The sequence below is a fragment of the Mytilus edulis genome, chromosome 11, assembly GCF_963676685.1.
Source record: "Mytilus edulis chromosome 11, xbMytEdul2.2, whole genome shotgun sequence".
Lineage (NCBI taxonomy): Eukaryota > Metazoa > Mollusca > Bivalvia > Mytilida > Mytilidae > Mytilus > Mytilus edulis.
The window spans coordinates 23,686,040-23,702,229 of record NC_092354.1 but is presented as its reverse complement, the minus strand read 5'-3'; the positions used below and the strand labels follow the sequence as shown (position 1 = coordinate 23,702,229).

The 16,190-nt window shown below is 32.9% G+C and overlaps 1 pseudogene; it reads right to left on the bottom strand.

The window, feature by feature from the left end:
• Positions 1–14,821: 14,821 nt before the first annotated feature.
• On the bottom strand, positions 14,822–16,102 carry LOC139494093 (uncharacterized; annotated as a pseudogene).
• Between the last annotated feature and the right edge of the window lie 88 nt (positions 16,103–16,190).

Sequence of the window (16,190 nt, the reverse complement as noted above, 5' to 3'; positions counted from 1 at the left end):
AATTTATTTAAAATAAAATCATATTTAGTTTGATATCAATTTACTATTAACTCTCATAGCCAAAGTTTGAAAACTGTAATAGATTAATTATAGGTGGTGCATGTTAGGGAAAAAAGTTTTTTTTTCACAGGCAATTAAACAATTGTAAATATCTTGTTTGCTGTTTTAATCTATATAACAATTGACCTCAGACTGTACATTCAGTGAAGCAGGTGGTGTGAAAATATAAATAACATACTTTTGAACAAAAATTTCTTCCACTGAATGATGCGTACTTCATCATCCCAGATAGCAAGCATGTGTTGGTCCAATATTGGTATTTCGTTGGCAACATTGTTGGGCCAATGTCATTTTGCTCATCGGCCCTCCGTTGGGACTTTGTTGGCCCAACATCAATATGCCAACAAAGTTTACTATTTGCCAAAGTATGAAGGTGAGAAAATATGTTGGGTGAACGTTTGCCCATGGCCCAACAAACGTTTGCTAATGAATTCTACAGACTGCCAACCATGCGCCAATATCAATATTATAGTTAATTTTTCCTTTGAACCAACAATCTGCCTACAGTGTGCCAACAGGTTTTTTAATTAGGAAATACGATTTATTACCAACATCCATCAAATAAAGAATAGAACCAGATAAATTGTCTCACGGAAATTTGTTCATTTTCTAGATAAGAAAATTCCGGTACCAAGTCAGGAATATGATGTGTTTGAGTTTTAATTTGATATTTGATAAAGGACATTCCGAGTGCGGTATTTTCGCTTTTAAACTTTCTTCCAAGTATATGATTGTGAAAATTTGTTAAATGCTAGCTAGGATGGTAGTGTAAACCGCATTATTTTTCATTTTTGTGTGATTTATACATATATTTTTTGTCATGTATATTGATTTTATTCCCGTATGAAATGTATGTCCTCTGAAATTCTTACATTCGATCATGAATACTGTGTTATATTTGTAAACTAAATTTATAATGGATACTCTTACAATTTTGACTCCATCACAAAATTACAAGACAAATATATTTGAAATACTGACACAGAATAATTTATTGATATTAAAATCTACAAGTCAAGTTATTAAAAGATCTGATCTGAAAGTTAATTGTCAACTGCTGTCTGTTCTGTTTGCTGCTGCTGTGCCTGCTTTTTCTTACCTGCCCTCCTCTTCCTGTCCCCTTCTCTGTCTTTGGAATATCGGAACCAATCCGTAATTACACTATAAATATCATTGTCACTTGCATCCGCGGACAATCTTTTTTTTCTAACTGCCCCTGAAAAAATTCGAAACTGTAAATTGGCTATATTTTAAACATTCTTAACAAGAGGCTCTCAAGAGCCTGAATCGCTCACCTGGTAAACAATGCCTTATTGAACATATTGAACCATGCCAGGCAGACATGTACAGCTAACAATTCTTCAATATTACAAATATCAGGGGCAACACTTACCAAATTCGGCTGAGAATTTCAGGACAGGTAGACCTTGACCTAATAAATTCTTTAACTTATTTGCTCTAAATGCTGGAGTTTTTGAGATATAAACCAAAATCTGCATGTTACCCTGTTTTTAGACGAAATAGAAAATAAAATATTTTATACACCCTACTGATCATTCAGTTGAAGTTTGGTGGAGTATAGTTTTAGAGGAGAAGATTTTTTAAAGTTAGCAAACATGATGAACAAATTGTTAAAAAATTGTCATTAAAGGACAATAACCCCTTTAGGGGTCAATTGACAATTTTGGCCATATCAACATATTTGTAGATCTTACTTTGCTGATAATTTTTGCTGTTTACAGTTTATCTTTAACTATAATAATATTCCAGATAATGACCAAAAACTGCAAAATTTCCTTAAAATTACCAATTAAGTGGCAGCAACCCAACAATGGGTTGTTTGATTCATCTGAAAATTTCAGGGCTGATAGATCTTGACCTAATGAACATTTTTACCCCATGTCAGATTTGCTCTAAATGCTTTCGTTTTTGAGATATAAGCCAAAAACTGCATTTGACCCCTATGTTCTATTTTAAAAGAATGGCCAACGTAGATACAAGTATCTTGTCTTAGGGAGGGATAAATCATACTTTGTAAAGAATCATTCTGATTCAAACAAAAAATTCTCTGAAATTGATTTCTTGATTGACAACATATTTGTTACGTTCGGAGGACGTGTTTTTCAACAGACTGTCGGCATCCCAATGGGAACAAACTGTGCCCCTCTACTTGCTGACTTGTTTCTTTATTATTATGAGGCTGACTTCATGCAGCAACTTCTTAGGAAGAAAGATAAGAAGTTAGCAATATCCTTTAACTCTACTTTCCGCTATATAGATGACGTTCTTTCACTAAACAATTCAAAATTTGGTGACTATGTGGATCGCATCTATCCCATCGAATTGGAGATAAAGGATACTACAGACTACAGATACAGTTAAGTCGGCTTCATATCTTGACTTACATCTAGAAATTGACAATGAGGGTCGGTTGAAGACAAAACTTTACGACAAAAGAGATGATTTCAGCTTTCCAATTGTGAACTTTCCATTTCTAAGTAGCAACATTCCATCAGCACCTGCATACGGGGTATATATCTCCCAATTGATACGATATTCCCGTGCTTGCATTTCCTATCATGATTTTCTTGATAGAGGGTTACTGCTCACAAGGAAGCTATTAAACCAAGAGTTCCAAATGGTGAAGTTGAAATCATCCCTTCGTAAATTTTACGGACGCCATCACGAGTTGGTTCACCGTTATGGAATAACCGTTTCACAAATGATATCGGATATATTCCTTACGTCGTAACTACAATCCCCTTCCCTTTCATGAATTTGACCTACCGAATTAGACTATTTACCGGATTTGTAAACACATAAGCAACACGACGGGTGCCACATGTGGAGCAGGATCTGCTTACCCTTCCGGAGCACCTGAGATCACCCCTAGTTTTTGGTGGGGTTCGTGTTGTTCATTCTTTAGTTTTCTATGTTGGGTCATGTGTACTATTGTTTTTCTGTTGTCTTTTTCATTTTTAGCCATGGCGTTGTCAGTTTGTTTTAGATTTACGAGTTTGACTGTCCCTTTGGTATCTTTCGTCCCTCTTTTAAGTAAAGGCGGCCATGTTTTTTGACGGATCAAAAATCGAAGAGCAAACTTTGTGCAGGATAATCTAAGGAACAATCATGCTAAGTTTCATCGAAATCCATTCAGTAGTTTCAGAGGAGAAGATGTTTGAAAAATTGTTAACGACGACGACGACGACGGCGGACGCCAAGTGATGAGAAAAGCTCACATGGCCTTTTAGGCCAGGTGAGCTAAAAATAGACTATTTCCATTAGTTTAATAGTAAATGTTCCAAACTGATACAAGCTAAACTATTTTAAGGTTTATGAGCCCTTCTGTAGCCATTTTTGTCAGAACTTTTCAAACCTCAATTGCATCAAAACTACAGATATTATGAATAGTAGAGATGGACCATTTTGTACATATTCCAAGGGGGAAACTTGATGCAAAGCATTATTTTTTAATGTTTCATTGCATTTAATAGAAAATTAGAACTTTGTAGCAAATAATTTATAACTTTCCTATAAAAGAACGCTAAAAGATAACAATAAAACTTTTATTTGAAGTGTGTTACAATTCTAAAAGGCTTCAAAGTGTGTTACAGTTATATATATTTGATATTCATGAGATATTTACACTTTTATAATTTTAGATATGCATCAATTAGTCATGTGGTTCCGGCTGTTTGTCAAATGTCCCCTTTTGGAACACCACTTGAAGGGATTGGGAGTATGCAGCTTCATGCATAACTTCAATCAAGATACAAAACCTGGATGGGTAGAATGTACTTTATGTGGACAATGGGTGCATGATACATGCATGGGTGTTGAGGCAAGGAAATATGGGGAGAGGGATGACTTCCCATGTGGATGTGATGCACTCAGAGATGGCAGGTTGAATTTAAGAAAGTAAGTATATTTACAAAGAATAAACCATTCAATGTATATGTGTAAAAAAATTACTCCACTGAAAATATTGGTGAACATATCTGGTAAAAAAGAAAGGCTAAATATGATTACAACGTTTAACTCATTGTGACATATTTCTTCACAAAAATACTGCAATATTTTTTTTCCACTCCAACAAATATTGTGCAACATAATACAGAGTGATATTTGAACATGAAAACAGTTGTTGCTTTAAGACCAGTTGTATATATTTAAATATTTTGTGTAACTGACTTCTTTTCTGTCTTTTCCTTTTAGTATGTCTTTATATGAATCAATAACAGTAAAAGACATGACTGTAGACTTAAAGGCAAGTACAGTATTCAGCATTATTTAGTATTTTTTATGAAAGAACCTATATAAGTTGAAATATATAAAGATCTGAGACAATGTACATGATTTGTATGCTGTTGTCCCATGTAAAGAGAGTGTTCGTCTCCATGTATGTTTCTGTCGTTATATTAGTTAACGAAACACCATACGTCTAAATCACAACAAAACATGTATGGGAAATAAAAGAAAATTTAGAATCTGTTTACACGTTCCAAGCATTAATATTTAATTATAAGAATTGAATGATTCTTATAGTAATTTTATATTGTTTTAAAGGTGTATCATACAAAATCATTTACATATAAAATTAAGGAAAACACATCAAGTATTTTAACTACTTTAAATGTGTAGAAAATTTCATTGAAAGATGTTCTGTTCAATTTCTTTATTATTGTTTTCCTTTATGAAAATGAATATTATTATGTATATTATTTTTGTAGTATTGACATTAAATTCATTGTTTTTCATACTTGCAGACGATTATTATTAAAGTGCAAGAAACACTCAGCTTTAGAAAAGCGCTGTTCAGTTCTGAAGGACATGGGAAATTAAAACTTGGAATGAGATGTGGTCGCTTTGGACCTTTTTTCAGAGCAATTTGTGAGTGAAATTGACAGTTGCAAAAATATAAATTTTAAAGAAAAAATAGATATAGGCTTGATGTACTTCAGACAAAATGATAAATAGAAACCACTTGTGTAGCAGATCCAGCCTTATTGTTCTCTTTGTACATGTTGTATTGAATTTCAAAAACCTCTATTTTTACATCTCAGATTGGAGAAACGCAAATGTTTGGAAAGCGCAGGTGGCGCATTATAACCATTGAAAACAATGAAGAGGAGGCAAATGTCACCATATGGTGTGAGACGGTTACAATTGGTGACCGTCTAGAGGTGAATGCAGGGATTAATATGAACGTCTGCTGTGTTGTAACTGCCACATTTCAGGGGAAAAGTCTTCTACTCAAAACCCTTGATTAAATTTGAGGTATTTTTTTCACATTTCAATTATAATATATATCTTTATTGCAAAATTACACCCATGAGGGTCAAGCAATACAATGAAACAATAATTTTATACTATACAATGCAATACAATGAAATACAAAATAATACTATACAATATATGTTATAATAGAACATAAGAGTTCAATTATAAATGTATGTAAAAAACACCATCATGACCTTGCCTGACACGGGTATTTTTATACACTACAAGTTTTCCAATTTTGTGGATTATACATCTGCACATTGAGATCCCAAATTCAAGATAACTCTATACATGTATGTGCATGGTAAAATTCACTATAATACTCACATTTGAATTGTATGCCACTTGAATATAATATGTTCAGCTTGTATAATGAATTTTTTGTTGATATCCGTCTTCTAAATAGGTGCTGGAAACCAACTTCTTCTAACATATAACAATGACAGATAATATAACAAAGAAACTCTTCTATCATGTCTATAATGCCTAAAATTGATTCTGAGATATGTGAATGCTTTTAATTCATAGGTAAGGCCAATAAAAATAACTGTACCACAACCTAACCTAATTTTTATCCCTTAAGTTTTTTTCTGCCATTTTTGATTAAGCACTGTTAAAGTCACAATGTTGCTCCAATAGACTATGTAGACAAATATTTTTTTGGCCCGAACAGCCAAACACACAACATAACATGGTGGCAAGCAAATGTAAACGAACTCAGGCTTTCGATTGAATGACTTTAAGAGAATATTTGAAGTGACTTAAAGTGATAATTATGGAAAACCAGTTGAAAACGCCGGACAAACTGAACTTTGAAGTTATCGATCTTGCACACACATGAAAAAAGTGGAAAGACGAATTCTCACTGTATGCCGAGCTAGCATTAGACGGTAAAGATGATAAATTTAAAGTTAAAATGTTTAATAAATACTTATCGGAAGTAGAAGCCGAGAAGTGTACGATACTTTGACTTTTGCTGAAACTGAAAACGATAGAACAGTCGATATTGTGCTTCAGAAATTTGGCACTTATTGCAATCCGTTGAAAAATGAGACAGTTGAGCGATATAAATTTAATTCTATGACACAACCGAGTGGTGGGTCCATATCTAAATATTATACAAAACTGAAATTGATTGCAGCACATTGTGGCTATGGAGCACTTGAGGAGTCACTTATAAGAGATCAGATGGTGTGTGGAATAAAAGACACCCAGGTACGTGAACGGACCCCTCAAAGAGTTGTTGCAAGAGTTCTTAACCTGCAAAGTGCGTGGCACTCTCTTTAAAAGAGGCATCGGATTTAACGTCCCCATTCTGTCTGGACGTGACTGCGAACTTGATACATCCCGCACAGCCAAACGGACGACCCACTTCGGGGAAGCGATTTACTGCCGGTCGGGAGAAGACCAAGTGACCATATATTTATTTCCCAGTCACCCTTGGGGATCATCACTTGAGATTGATTGATTGATTGTTGGTTGCTTAATGTTTAGTGGCAAATATTTCATGAATATTCAGGACGAGAACAAGTTAACAATAAATACAATAGGTAGGTTTTCATAATAGAGGATGATGGTCGGGGAAATTTGGACTGCCACTGGAAAATGAGGGTATATTGGATAGAGACAGTAATTTTGCCTTGCAACAGGCCACCTACGGATTCCTCAAAGAGTTGTTGCAAGGGTTCTTAACGTGCAAAGAGCGTGGCACTCTCTTTACACGAGGCATCGGATTTAACGTCCCTCTTCAGACCGGAGGTGACTGCGAACTTGATACATCCCGCACAGCCAAACGGACGCCCCACTTCGGCAAGCGTTTTACTGCCGGTCGGGAGAAGACCAAGTGACCCTATTTCTATACCCCAGTAACCCTTGGGGTCTCATCACCTAAGAAAATAATTGACATAACTAAATAAAAACACATGTAAAAAGCTTTACAAACGAAGTATCCGTCCTGCTAATGTTATATTGTTTTCCAAATTTTTATTTTGCAGTTTTTGTCAGAACACAAGGTGGTTGTAGATGGATTGTACAATGAAAAGGATGAGATTATTTTGTCTGTAAACAAGCTTAAATTCCCTCTAACAAAAAGTTGTTAGTGATGAAGAACAGGCAGACACAGCTCAGTAGGGAATGATTCCCTTCAATGCTTTTATTATTTCAGGAAACTGTAAGGCAAAATAGTGTCCTGGGAAATTATGTCCACATGGACACTATTTCCTACAATTTAGGTATTCAATAATGTCCATTGCCATGGATTATTGTCCCCTAAATGGACAGATTGTCATAGCAGTATCTATGAAATAGTGTCCACTTGACTACAGAATGTTATGAAATAGAGGACATTATTAAATCCTACTATAATTAACAAATTATGTCCTCCAAGGGAAGTAATACAATGGTCATTATAATGTGTTATTATGCTTGAATTTTAATAAAATAAGAAAGTTTAATTAAAAATTGATAATTATAAACAAAATAAAAAATGGATGGAAAGGAATACAGAGAAATTTACAACTATGTAAGTTATAAGAAATATCCTGAAAATACAAATCTAAATGAAAGAAGAACTATAAGAAGGAAATGTGAAAAATTTAAAATTAAATTTGATGAACTGTACTATATGTACTATGACAAAAAGTCAAAAGAAAATGTGGAAAAACTAGTGGTACACTGTGACAAGCTAGATGCTGTTTTATTCATATGTCATAATCAAGTAATTCCCGTCAAAGTAACAAAATTAGTGTATTAAAAATTAGCAGGTATAGATTAGAATAAATTTATTAATATAACTTAGCAATGAATGTTATTTAATCATATATATAAAAAAAATCCAGGAGGACAAAAAGGAGGACATCTTATCACTGAAGTATAGTATTTAATTATGTCCACTGTCAGGGACACTTTTTCATATCTGAGGACAGTTTTTCATAGAAAAATGTGTCCAGGACACATATAAATAAGCAAATAGTGTCCCGAGACCGTATTTACTAGGAAATAATGTCCGGTGGACACTTTTTCATTGGGGACATTATCAAATCCTACAAAACAACACTATGTCATCAGTTACAAGAGAATTATAATACCATACAGAGGCGGATTTAGGGGGGGGTGGCCCGGGCCCCCCTTTTTGGGAAAAATTTTGGTTGCTTATATAGGGAATCACTGAAGTGTGACTGGAGCGGGCCCCCTCTTAGGTCAGTCAGTGGGCCCCCACTTATGAAAATTTCTAGAGCCGCCACTGCCATATACATAAACTGTACATTATAATTATTAACTAGTGCATAATAAACACACTTCATAAGGATTCTAACTAGTTCAAATTTGCTGTAATCTCGACGCTAGTTAAACACATCTTCTGAGCACTACCTACAATTTTTATTTTTTTCATGTAGATATCGTTAGCTGCACCTCTTCATACTGTAAACGACAAATTTACTTTCCATTACCTGTGTGACGTACTTAAAAAATAAATGTCACTTCATTACAAATGTACCTGAATAATGCTATCGTCAGATTTTTAATCACGATAAAAGTGAAGGCCGGAATAAACCTATCTTAAACTAAAGCCCTGTGTCATTCAGTGAAAATGACAAACAAAATTTCCCTCTTTTGAAACACTAATTTTATCAATAATAAAAGATATGGCCACGGAGACTACCCCATAAAAATAAAACACTCACTGTCCATAGTGCAAAGAAGGTTGGGTTTAATCTAAAACCAAAAAGCCAATAGAGTGCAAGACACGGAAATTGTACAACGAACAGAACACTAAATTGTTAACATATAGCTGTCGTACTCCAAATCTGCTTGGAACTCAAAACATATCGTATGCTATGTTCAACAAAAGTACAGTTACTTATTCAGATATTAAAGAAAATACCTCTTCAGTATCAGGAACAAAAGCATCAACACAGACTCAATCAACTGTTAGTAACAACGGATAACAGACACTCTACCAAGGAATTTTTTTTTGGAACTTACATCCCGCACTTTTAACAATTGGACATCATCAGATCAACAAACCTCAGATGAACTAAAGACAGCGTATATGTGTAATTTACAGTGATAGTGATTTACAAAATATAATAATCATTCAATTCATTTATAAATTGTGAGATCATTTAATATTTTCATTACTCAGTATGCTTTAACAACTTTTTAAAACTAAAGGAGGTTAATATCTGACCAACAAATGTATTTTATTTATCAAATCAAATAATATGAATATCTCAAGATACTCTACAACTAATAAGACTCGCTGTATCAGAAGCAAATGTAAAAAAACGCAACAACTCCTATAAAGTGTCGTCGGACAATTTACTCAATATTGTCTTAACTGTAAATCTGGTCTTGCTGATCATTTTTGCTTATTTAAATTTCTATCTATCTATTTTAAGTTTTAAGATACAAGGCTAAACGACAAACAAATTGGTAAAAAAAGGTCCTCAAAGGGCAACGACTCTAATAAGGAGTCGACTGAGTTATGACGTATATGAACAATTGGTAGAGCTCAACAATCTGAACATTTGTCTCTATTTATAACAGTTTTCAAAATAATAGACAAAACTTGCATTTTACCCCCATGTTTTATTTTGAGCTCTTGGTTGGCAGGCGGGGTCATAAGACACATTCTTTAAACTAGACACCTCAATGATGATCGTGACCAAGTTTGGTTAAATTTGTCCCAGTAGTTTCAGAGAAGATTTTGGTAAAAGTTAACGATGACGACGGACACCAAGTGAATCCTATTGAATTAGATTGGAAAGGAACCACCTTTTTATAAGACTTAATAATTTTCGCAAAATCTACCACATGGAAAGAACTTAATTAAATGGTATACAGTGATATACTGGTATGACTTGTAACTTGTCACTGATGACTAAATGGATACTGCATTACAGCAGTTTAATTCTAAATAAAATTATTACAAAATACAGAGTCTTCCTGAATTTCAAGTCAGATTCGAACTCAATTCTAGACTGTCCTCACATCAAATCTTAAAAACCAGGCGAGTAAATGGATGCTGCGTTACGGCAGATAAGTTCTAAATAAAGATACTACAAAATACAAAGTATTCCTGAATTTCAAATCTGATTAAACAAATTGATAATTCGTGAATCCTATCCCGTTATTTATTTATTTTTTTTTTGGGGGAAATTGCGGAATCCTTTCACACACTTCTACATAGTTTTTGAGCATACATACAGTTAATTTCTGGATTTGCTCCAAGATTGACTGGCCCTGATGCCACGGTTTTACCTTCAGCAACATGTAAAAACAGATTTCATTATTCAAAACATATCAGAGGAAACATGTTTACCTTTCAATTTTTCAATAGTTATATAGAACAGATTTTCTTTAATACACAAAAAAGCCTTTGTGCAAACTACATTCCAAACTCCGAATTGTGGTGATGGGCTACGTAAAAACGGCAATTGGCTACTTAAAAATCGACAATTGGCTACATAAGAACGGTATTTGGCTACTAAGAAACCATTCACCGCAAATGTGTAGCCATTAACTGCTGCACTAATTGAATACCTTGTAACGGTGACTGGCTACATTTATTCGTCAATTGGCTACTAAATACAGTTGAATGGCTACCAAACAGCGGCATTTGGCTACATATATTTTCTGTCATTGTCTGTTTAGTATACATCTTGTCAATATTTTTAAAAAAATACAGGGAACTTGAACATAATAAGCATAAACAGTTGAGATTCTTAATTTTCTGTTATCATTTTACAGATAATCGCCTTTTTCTTTCTTTACATACAATAGCACGTAATCAGTTAGTTTTAAAAAAAGTACATTTCCTCAACCCCTCTTTAAATTTCTAGACTTATACAGTTTCTAAAAAGAGAATCACCACCCCACCAAAGACTGGTTCAGATAGTTATTCAAAAAAAGATGAGTGAAATGTTTGTTTTTTTTATTCCAGGAATTTTTTTAAAGAAAAATAAGATTCGATTAAATAAAGTATCAAATGATTTCTACCACAAACAGAACTCAATGTATGGTTTTTTAAAGTACTAAAATCAAAAGCAGAAATATAATCTTCATAATTTACAAAACTAAAAAAACAAAAACAAAGGAAAACAATTCATGACACTAAATAAACGAGAAACAAAAAAACCAAAAAATGGTGAGGTAATTCTTTCCTTGAAATAGAAAAGTGTATTTTTGTTTTGTTGTTAAACATATGACTGAGTAATTGAACTAGAGGCTCTCGAGCCTTTGAAAAAGAAATAAACTGTAACAGAAGTGTTACTGCTCTTAATATTCAGTGGCATCATTTTAAAGATAATTACCTTGTTCTTTCTATACATACAATAGCACGTTGTCAGTTAGTTTTAAATATTCACTATGTCATAAATTTATGAAGTGACAAACACTGTAAAACTCGTTCAACCACTGTTTTGTCGTTGGTGTATATTCGAAACTTTAAGTGATCTTCATTCCAAACCCAATAACGGATTATTTCATTTAAGAGCCAATCGAAATGCAGTTTCAATTTTAATTGAAAGTAAACTTGCATGTCTTGATGAACTTACAGTTTCCTTCTCTGTATTTCTTCTTCTTTTTTGTCTTCTTTTCTTTTCTCCAACTTAACACTACTAAACAAATTAAAATCCAACTAAATTAAAAAGATTAGAAATTTAGATTTTTAAAAGCAAAACATAAAACAAAGAATACAACAAAATCCAAGCTTATAAATTTAGGGTTACGGTAACAAGTACAAATTTTTGATAAAAAGAAATCAACTCCAAAAAATCATCAACTGAAAAGACAGGAATATAATTGGCACCAAGCAAGGTAAAGTCTTAAAGATCCAAATCATGTTTTTAACACACAAGTAAAGCTTCAGCAAACTCAACTTTCATTCTTCAGTGCTGTACAATTTTGTACTTTTTTTTCACTTTCGATTTTTTATATTTCTACGTCATATTGAGTCTTGTGTGGACGAGGCGCGTTGAATTTAAAACCTGATGTATTTTGTTATCTATTTATCATGTATTTTGTTTGTCTTATACGTTCTCCTATTTATTTGTATTGTAATCTTGTAATTTTATGTTGACATTGTAATGCTATATTTAACACTGCCATTAAAGTGCGAGGTTTGGCATGCTATAAAACCAGGTTCAATCAACCATTTTTATCTTTAAAAATGTCCTGTACCAAGTCAGAAAAATGACCATTGTTTTATCATAGTTCGTTTCTGTGTGTGTATCATTTTAACATTGTGTCGTTTGTGTTCTCTTATATTTGAGTGTGAATTCACATTACTATAAGATGTGTCACGGTACTTTTCTATTCTAAGTTCATGTATTTGGTTTTGATGTTTTATGTGTTATTCTCGTCGGATTTTGTCTTGTACTTAGTCCGTTTCTGGGTGTGTTACATTTTAATATTGTGTCAGTGTTCTCTTATATTTAATGCGAGTTTTAGTTTGTTACCCCAATTTATTTATTTGTCCCTAGATTTACGAGTTTTGAACAGCGGTATACTACTGCCTTTATTTAGCCCCTTAATAAAGTGGTGGCAAAATATATCACTAACCTGTACTCTCTGAATATATCATTAACTTGCTCCTCTTATATGTAATGCAAGTTTTAGTTCAATATATAATTTTGTTATATGTCCATAGATTTACGAGTTTTGAACAGCGGTGGCAAAATATATCACTTACCTGTACTCTATGAATAATTTACTTGCTCATCTGCCAACATTTCCTGAGATGCTGTTGTTAGGTGGTTTCCACCCGGGAAAAACATATTATCATCTAACATACTTTTTTTCTGGAAGACATCAGAACTACTGACCTAATATTGGAGTAAATAAAGTATTAATCATAGTAAACTTTAATTGTTTTTTACATTTTTTAATATTATGAAATAAGTTTTTATTTCACATGTCTCGCAGTAACTCAGAAACTTTTATTTTTTATTTCACATGTCTCGCAGTAACTCAGAAACTGTATGATTACTGAAAAAAGACTTCTCCCACAAGACGAACTGCGTATCATGCGCTCGTTTCGCAGCTGTTTATTTATTTTTTTTAAATTCCGAACTTCCGAATAATTTTATTTTGATTATCAATGTTGCTTCTTCTGTTACAGCTATCTGTTTACATAGCTGGAAAATGTTAATTTGCAAATTAACAGGAGAGAGCTTTATCAGTGATACAGTTAAGCTATCCCCAATTTCTTATTGTCGACTTAATATGTAAATACCTGCTCGGGATCAATCAGTAGCAGCAGATCTGTCGTATGTCCTCCTGGATCCAATCTGATATTCTGGTTTAGATCCTCTACCCAGGTTCTTTTAATTTCTCTGCATCTATAACCAAATAAAAAAAATAATAATTAAACAAAGATTTAACACATTTGTTTATCATAAAATCATGATTAAATTGACTGTAAAGTGTATATTTCGTAGCCCAACTGTGAAATTTAGAGGCAAGATGTTAGTAACCAATATCATTGGAGATAGAGATACTCTTGTAGGTGTGACAGCATCTGGTTGGTATTTTCAATCTCATCATCGTGAGATTCCTCATTTGCTGAAAATATAAATGAGTTGTAAAAAAAAAAATACAAATGTTATAAGTGTTACATGTGTGGAGCAGTTCAAAACCATGAATTTTATTTGTGTTACTTTTGCTTAATCTAATTTTGGTTTTATGTTGTCTCAATTTAATGTTGCAAATAAAAATTATCATTGTTGTTTTTATTTTTAAGGGAAAAGTGTTGTTGCTAATGGTTTTTCTTTAGTGGGGAGGGGTACATTTTCCCCCCAGAATGTTATATAAAAAAGTTTGTTTTTGTAAAAAACATTCATTTTCATGATAGATTGATTTTTCTTAAGTTTTCAATAGATATAATCAATTGTTTTTCACTGAAATAAGAAACAAACTGCAATTGTTTTTTTAAATTTTTTTTTCAATATCATTGTTTTCTTCAGTTTGATTTTCGAATGTCATCTTCCAAAGGAAATGATGTTTACTCCTAATAACAGACTTAAACTGTTTTGACTTTGGGTACGATTTGACTGAGGTACGAGTACATTTTCAATATAATGGGGCAACTATATACATATTTGGAGAATGAAATGGTTGTGCGTGTCCAAATGTGAGGTGTAATATCACTTTTTCAAAGTTCCTTGTGCCAAATTATTTTTTTTTGTATTTGCTGTATTTTTCAAATATTATGACCATATCATTAAATCATCATTAAATTGACATTATGACCATTGATTCAGTTATAATTTGTGTATATATATATATGGAAATGGTTGAAATGTGTGAATAACCGTCAGGCATTAATCATCCTACACTGACCTCATTTTCATGGTTCATTAATGTTCAAATTTTAAATTTATGTGGTATGTCTGTTTTCATGCTCTATAGTATTTACATTGAATGAAGAATTAAATAAAATGAATAAAAATGTTCAGGAATTTATTTTTAATTGCTTTTTTCATTGTTTATCTTGGATCAAGAATGGCATGAAATTTGTTTATGAGCAACATGTACGCCAATTTGATTAACTGAACTAAATAAAGATAGATTTATCCTTCCAGATAAAATTTTAAATTGTTTCACACGTGCAAAGGCCCTCTCAACATGAACACGGTGTTTAGCTCTTTTGATTGTCTCGTTTACACCAGCCGATTTCATCTGCGATCCACTTGAAGCAAAAGGTGGTATATTAAGTTGCAGACCACTTTCTTTCAATTCTTTTTCAATCGTAAAACCTTCGTCTGCCATTACTTCATCCCCTGCATTCACTTTTCCACTACTGATTAAATCCTTCAGTAAGCGATAAAATCCACTCGCCTTGGTGATTTCCTTGTCAGATATTGAACCAGCAAATAACATTGATGAACAGATTATTGATCCTCTTGGGTCAACACCCACAAGACCTTTTAATAGTGTGCATGATTTGTAATCAGAATAACAGTGACTTTGACGATGTAATGAACTGGGTTTCTGAATTTTAACTTCTGTACCATCAATAATGACCAAACTATTTGGGAAGTCCTGTTTAAAAGTTGGTGGCATATGTTCAATGATCTGATCTCTGTGGCCAAATGACAAGTGAACATAGTCTGTGAAACATATAATTTATCCAGTTTAAAAATATGACTGCAATCCTGTGTTGATGAATTGACGAAATTTGCAATGTGTGAAAAGTCAAAGTTTTGTCTCAATTTGATCATCATCAAAAGCAGTTGGTCTTTGCTTAGATCCACTTATACCTTTTGTCCATTTTATAATGTCCTCTCCCTTTCTAGGCACAATAAATTTTAATATTTCGTCAAACCGATCTTTGGAAAATCCTGTGTAGTACTGGTACTCGTAAGAATTTAACTTTTCACAACAAAAGGATTTTTCTATTATAACACCTTTTTCTTTTTATACAACTTTGAAAGTTGCTGCTGCAAATTTACATTTTCTAGCACAAGCTTGGCATAGTTTCAAGTCAGTGCTTTGTTTTCTGCAACCATAGCTAACATGTCCAGATGTTCTACACCTGTAAAAAAAAACACTTATATTTTCAATTTAAATATTGTAAAAATCTGATTGCAGTTAATAGTTATCAAAAGTACCAGGATTATAATTGTATACGCCAGTAAAATGTATTTCAAATATGATGTAATGGTATAGATAAACCATGCAGCTGAGTAACTATTGACAAAAGCATGCTACATGTAAAAAAAATTAGTGTAAAGATTTTACCTATATCTACCGTCGCCATATTGGGATTATCGTAATTGCAGTTGCCATTATCTCTTTAATACCAGTGATTAATGAGGATCAGGCTTGTGACTGAAGTTTTTATGTTT